The 6,036-nt window shown below is 44.5% G+C and overlaps 1 pseudogene; it reads left to right on the forward strand.

Moving 5' to 3' along the window:
- The first annotated feature begins 3,898 nt into the window (after window positions 1–3,898).
- On the forward strand, window positions 3,899–5,234 carry LOC142844690 (heterogeneous nuclear ribonucleoprotein A3-like; annotated as a pseudogene).
- Window positions 5,235–6,036: the final 802 nt, after the last annotated feature.

Genomic DNA, 6,036 nt, shown 5'->3' on the forward strand with positions numbered 1-6,036 from the left:
GGCTCCGTTTCCTGGAACAGAATCATTTGTAGTTAGGGTTCTAGGTGGGGCATAGCTTAATCCTTGACAGTCAGATTTAGCCTGGTGGTGGGGACACACATCTTTAATCCCAGCACTCGGGAGGCAGAGGCAGGCCAGCCTGCTATACAGAGCCAGTTCCAGGACAGCCAGGACAACACAGAAAAGCCCTGTCTCGAAAAGCAAGCAAACAAACGAACAAAAACCCAAAGACAAAAAACCAGAGATTTAATCATAAATAGGAACAAAGCTAGTTTAACTTTGCTAATAGATGGCTTCCAGGCTCAAGATAGAGCCAGGCTTGGTTCATCAACAACCACCTGTAACTCCAGTTCTAGCAGATCTGATGCCCCCTTCTGGCCTCCGTGGGCACTGCACTCATGTGGCAATAGTACCCTCCCTCCACAGAAACAATTTTTTTTTAATGTGATGCTTTACTTTTTCCCTCCTTTCCTTCTCTTGTTTTCTTTTGACAATCTCTTTGTGTAGTCCAGGCTGGACTACAGCTTCTGATCCTCCTGCCTCAACTTCCCGAATGCTGGGATTATAGGTTTGTGTCATCATATCGCATCAGCTTCATCTTTTGTTCTGAGACACGCAAGGTCTCACTTGTACAGTTCTGGTGGATGTGTAACTTGCTATGTAGACAAGGCTAGCCTCAAACTCATAAAGATATGCTTTCCAAACGCTGGAGTTAATGGTGTACACCATCTCATCTTTTAATTTAGAAACATTACTGGGCCAGGTGGTGGTGGTGGCGCATGCCTTAAAGACCAGTACTCAGGAGGCAGAGGCAGGTGGCTCTCTGTGAGTCTGAGTCCAGGCTGGTCTATAGAGTGAGTTCCAGGACAGCCAAGGTTACACAGAGAAACCCTCTCTCAATAAACAAAACAAACAAATGAATGAATGAATGGGTAAGTGTGATATAAAAAAAAAACTAGAAATGGATGATCTGTGTGAGTGAAGTGCCCGAGAAATGATTGGTGGTGGAGCTGTGCTGAGGGGAAGCTTCGAGGATCTCACAGCTAAGACGACTCTTGCAGATGCACACTCCCCAAGACGCACGCTCTCCCAAGATGCACGCTCTCCCGAGATGCATGCTTTCCCAAGACGCACACATTTAAGCCATCCCTACAGATTTCTATCTCCTCATTCAACCATCCTTCCTCTGTTCCCTGCACTGCTCAGCAAGCATCCAGCTGTAAGCACTCTCCAGGTGTCACCTGATGGTCATTTTGCCTGACCCCTGCACCAGTCGGATGTCCAGCACTCACAGGGGTTTCCTCACGGAGCCATCTCCTCTGTCTGTCTATCTAGCCAACTCTGTGTCAAGGTTTCTCTCCTCGAGTCTTTCAGTCTATCTGCCCCTCAGTCACTTTTCATTGCTTGCAGAGGGATTCTGTTCCTGCCCCCGATTGTGCCCTCAACCTCAGGTCTCAGTGATCTTCTAGGTGTCCCTCTGTTGAACATCTCCTCAAGAAGGAATCTGGAGCAGCTCGTGTGGGGTAGCTTGCCACTACTGCTCCAATCACCAGCGTGGGAGGCCTGTGATTAAACCAAGGGATGTTGGCTCAGTAAATGCTTTTATTGGTCCATGACCTTTGAAGGCATCCTCTGAGTGCACGCTGGCTGCACCTCCGATCCCAATCGAAGGCTGGGTGGCTGCCAGGTTGATTCATCCATGGCCTGGAGGAAGCTGCTCTCTCTTGGCCCTCCTAGCACTGCACCTGAGCCGTTTCTTGTTCCTGCCAGACCTGTCACGTCTTTATTGGCTTCCCTAACGACTTCTGTTGTTGGAAGTCATCCATCACGTTTGCTGCCTGGAACCTAACCATGAATGGGGCTCTGAGACAGGGGAGAACCCTGGGCCCTGCTGGGGTTCGAGTCCACCCTCCTTCCCCTCCCCCACCCTGGCCCTATAGCTTCTGGTTCCATACCCCAATTAAAAATAGATCCTGACTGTGTGATCCTCTTTCTGACATTTTGACTTCTGACCAAGACGTTTGTCAGTCCGAGGTCCATCTTCCTCTGTCACAGAAAGCAAATGCCCACTGAGATGTAGGGACGCAATGATGACTTTGTGACCTTAGAGACGAGAAAGACTTGGGTTTGAACCTCAGATGCACCAAACAGCAACAGGCTCTCACTCACTGGTTCATGTCCATGAGCTCCTCCCTCCCCTCCCCTCCCTTCCTCTTCCTCCCTCCTGTCTTCCTTCTTTCCTTCCTCCTTCCTCCCTTCCTTCCTCCCTCCTTGATGTGGGATTCCTCTCTGTATGCTGTGATTAATATTAATGAATAAAGAAACTGCTTTGAACCTATAGCAGGGCAGAACAGAGGTAGGTAGGAAAAACAAAATTAGCCAATAAGAAGCTGAAACTAATAGGCCAAGCAGTAATTTAATTAATACAGTTTCTGTGTGATTATATTGGGTCTGGGAAGCTGAGAACAACAAGCGGCCTCCTACAACAGATTGGCGTTCCAACGTGTGCTAGCTAAATCCACATAAAACCTGAGAGAGCTTGGAAAAGAATTCTAGACTCTAAAAAAAACAAAGTTTGGCTGTGTTTTCAGCTGGTGGTGTGCAGCAGCTCTCTTAAGAGAGGTTTTTCCTGATTCAGCCGTAGCAGGAAAAAAGCCATGCAGTTTTGAAACAGTGGCTTTCTGGGGCGTGCTGCCAGCACAAACTCTGGCTCTCTCAGGAGGCTGGGCATTTAAATGGGGTTTGTGGGCAGCATGCTGCGAGTTATTTGGTGGCAGCATGGGTCAACTGGTTATCAGAGTTGAGGTGGTGAGGACGGCTCCCACCCGCAGTCTCAGAGGCAGTGAATGGATTTCTGCCATGTTGGACTGGGCAGAGCAAGCAGGAAAGGCCGTATTTGCCCTAGCAACGGTGCCACTTAGGTTCTTAAGAAGTGCTTAGCATTTTAAGAAGCCATCCTGGGCCCGGTGGTGGTGGCGCACACCTTTAATCCCAGCACTTGGGAGGCAGAGGAAGGCAGATCTTTGTGAGTTTGAGGCCAGCCTGGTCTACAAGAGCTAGTTCCAGGATAGGCTCCAAAGCTACAGAGAGACCTGCCTTAAATAAATAAATAAATATAAAAACAAAAAAAACCCAAACAAACAAAAAAGAAGATTACAGATATGCAATAAGGACAGATTCAGGCATAAAAGACCTCCAAATGAGACACAGTGTATTTAAAAATGTGCATAGGCTTGAGAGAGAGAAGAAAAGGAGTAAAGAGACAATAAAAGTAATATAAAAGAGTACATACAGTCATAGATTAAAGGGGTAAAGATAATAAAATAAATATTAAACTTGTAGAAAAAGTAATAGAGTAAGAAAAATAAGCCACATAAAGATGGAATATACACAGAGAGTCTGGGTTATGTATATTATTGTGTTTTCTTGAATTTTTTGACTGTGCAGGGGCTAAGTACAGAGAGACATTTAATTGTATGGGCTACTAAGCTAAACCAACATATCTCTTGTCTTCGAAATTTGGGCTTTAGGATATGTTGCTTTGGAAGAGAGTTTCTTCTTTTATTTCCACAAAAGAAGAGAACCTGTGGATTAATTCCAGGCTAATGTGGCTTGATGGACCAAGAAGCCCCGAAAAGTTGCTGTGAACACACTCAAAAATACTTTGCCCAACAAAAAGCAGAAAGCATTTTGGAAAAAACTATGCCAATATTCCAAAATATTGTTTATAAATGTTTGTTTACATTTAAAGGGGGTATGCTATAGAGATGTTCATTGGTATGGCTGTTGGTTTATTGATAAAAATTAAAGGTCAATTTTGTTATATGTATATTTCTGCTCTTGATTAAGGTTTTGTGTTTGTGCAGCTTATTTAAAAATGTATAATTAAGGTCTCACAATGGAGGTAAAACCACCGCCTGGTCACCCCCAGCCTCACTCTGGTTATTGCTGCCGCCGCCAGGAGGAAAAGGGTCATGATCCAAAGAAACCAGAGCAGTGGAGGAAACTGCTTATTGGTGGTCTGAGCTTTGAAACCACAGATGATAGCTTAAGAGAACATTTTGAGAAATGGGGCACACTTACAGACTGTGTGGTAATGAGAGATCATCCCCAAGCAAAACGTTCCAGGGGCTTTGGTTTCGTGACCTACTCTTGTGTTGAAGAGGAGGATGCTGCAATGTGTGCTTAGCCATACAAGGTTGATGGATGGGTGATGGAACCAAAGAGAGCCATTTCCAGAGAGGATTCTGTAAAGCCTGGTCCCATTTAACGGTGAAGAAAATCTTCGTTGGCGGTGTTAAAGAGGAGACAGAAAAGTATAACCTGAGAGACTACTTTGAAAAGTATGGCAAGATTGAAGCCATAGAAGTTGTGGAAGCCAGGCAGAATGGGAAAAAGAAAGAATTTGCTTTTATAACTTTTGATAATCATGACACAGTTGGTAAAATTGTTGTTCAGAAAACCACACTATTAGCCGGGTGGGGTGGCGCATGCCTTTAATCCCAGCACTCGGGAGGCAGAGGCAAGCGGATCTCTGGGAGTTTGAGGCCAGTCTGGTTTACAAGAACTAGTTCCGGGACAGGCACCAAAGCTACAGAGAAACCCTGTCTCAAAAAACAAAAAACAAAAAAGAAAAAAAAAAAGAAAAAAAAAGAAAACCACACTATTAATGGGCATAATTGTGAAGTGAAAAAGGCCCTTTCTAAACAAGAGATGCAGTCTGTTGGATCACAGAGGTGGATCTAGCAATTTTTTGGGTCATGGAGGGAACTTTGGAGGTGGTGGGGGTAATTTTGATTGTGGTGGAAACTTTGGTGGAAGAGGAGGCTATGGTGGTGGAGGTGGTGGCAGCAGAGGTAGTTATGGAGGTGGTGATGGTGGCTATAATGGGTTTGGAGGTGATGGTGGCAACTATGGTGGTGGTCCTGGTTACATCAGCAAAGGAGGCTATGGTGGTGGTGGGCCAGGCTGTGGAAACCAAGGTGGTGGATGTGGTGGTGGTGGAGGAGGATATGACGGTTACAATGGAGGAGGAAATTTTGGTGGAGGTAACTATGGTGGTGGGAACTATAATGACTTTGGAAATTATAGTGGACAACAGCAATCAAATTATGGACCCACGAAAGGGGGGCAGTTTTGGTGGAAGAAGCTCAGGCAGTCCCTATGGTGGTGGCTATGGATCAGGTGGTGGAAGTGGTGGATATGGTAGCAGACAGTTTTAAAAAAACAGTAGAAAAAGGGCTACAGTTCTTAGCAGGAGAGAGAGCGGGGAGTTGCCAGGAATCTGCAGGTTACTTTGAGACAGTCATCCTAAATGCATTAGAGGAATTGTAAAAATCTGCCACAGAAGGAGCGATGATCCACAGTCAGAAAAGTTACCGCAGCTTAAACAGGAGGCCCCTCTGGTCCAGGACAGCCACAGCCACCGTCTGCAGAAGGTGCAGCTACTGATTAATGCGATGCAGACAATTAGATGTGCATACCTGAGGACTTGCATCTGTTGCAGCTTTGTCTTTTTCTTTTCGTTACATCAGGTATATTGCCCTGTAAATTGTGGTAGTGGTACCAGGAATAAAAAGTTAGGAAATTTTTAACTTTTCGATATTTGTGTAGTTCAGTTTTTCTACATTTTAGTACAGAAACTTTAATGAAAATACAGATTTGAAGGTGTTTCCTTGTGAGTTAACAAGTAAAGAAGATCATTGCTAATTACTATTTTGTATGAATTTTGCTAAAGTTAACTGTAAAGAAACACCCACTGACTTGCAATTTCAGGGGAATCTATTCTCCCCATTTCCAAAGCCATGATAAACATGTTGACCACGATGACGTGTGGAGAGAATAGATATCTGTATGTTTGCAATGTGTGTTTTAGATCATTAGGACTGGGCAATAAAAATAGCATATTTGTGATTCAATAGCATTAAGATTACTTTCAAATACAAAAGATCTCAAAAGTTCCTATTTGGTTCTGTGCATTTTCTCTCAAAATGTAATGATTTTAGTATGTTAGATTTATTGAGTCCTAGCCGTGTT

This window comes from Microtus pennsylvanicus, chromosome 2 (assembly GCF_037038515.1).
Source record: "Microtus pennsylvanicus isolate mMicPen1 chromosome 2, mMicPen1.hap1, whole genome shotgun sequence".
Classification (NCBI taxonomy): Eukaryota; Metazoa; Chordata; class Mammalia; order Rodentia; family Cricetidae; genus Microtus; species Microtus pennsylvanicus.